The sequence below is a fragment of the Sapajus apella genome, unplaced genomic scaffold (genome assembly GCF_009761245.1).
Source record: "Sapajus apella isolate SASKATOON/1434 unplaced genomic scaffold, GSC_monkey_1.0 scaffold92, whole genome shotgun sequence".
NCBI lineage: Eukaryota > Metazoa > Chordata > Mammalia > Primates > Cebidae > Sapajus > Sapajus apella.
This window is the reverse complement of record NW_022437032.1, coordinates 8,296,917-8,297,548: the sequence shown is the minus strand read 5'-3', so window position 1 is coordinate 8,297,548 and position 632 is coordinate 8,296,917. Positions and strand designations below refer to the sequence as shown.

At 40.7% G+C, this 632-nt stretch overlaps 1 non-coding gene across 1 annotated transcript; it reads right to left on the bottom strand.

Moving 5' to 3' along the window:
- Positions 1–321: 321 nt before the first annotated feature.
- LOC116535235 lies at positions 322–425 on the bottom strand. Its single transcript, XR_004262112.1, has one exon. It is a non-coding gene; the product is annotated as a U6 spliceosomal RNA (small nuclear RNA).
- Between the last annotated feature and the right edge of the window lie 207 nt (positions 426–632).

Here is a 632-nt window from a genome sequence, read left to right as displayed (position 1 = left end):
TTATAGCTTAGTCATATGTCTAAGTTCTGGCCAGTGAGATATAAGTTGGCATGAGTAGAGGCTTCCAGAATGGAAAGGGTGCACCCTTCTCTCCCTTCCTGTCTCCTGCTGCCAGGAATGCAGATTTGATGGATGGCATTCCAGCCACGATCTTAAGTCATGTGGATTTTAGAATGGAGTGCTAGATGAAGCAGCCAGACAGAAACAAGGTTTCTGGGGAAAGAGGACCCGCCATACTAGCCCTGGAGAACTAATCTACAGACTTCTTTCACATGAGAAGAGAAGTAAACTTTTTTCTTTTAACGTATTTTTTTAAGTAAAAAAAATATGGAACGCTTCACAAATTTGTGTGTCATCCTTGCGCAGGGGCCATGCTAATCTTCTCTGTATCATTCCAATTTTAGTATATGTGCTGAAGTGAGCACAGAAGGAAACTTTTATCTCATTGAGCCACCAGTTTCTCCTGTCTCTTTTACTATATCCAAAGTTGAGTCTGATTGACAGTGCCATGTTCCTCACACCCTGGCCACATTATTTTTTCATTGAGCCAAGCGGACAGGTGAAAAAGTAGTGGCACTTCATAGTTCTAAATTCATTTCTGATCAGAGTTGATCTTATTTTTATAGATTATG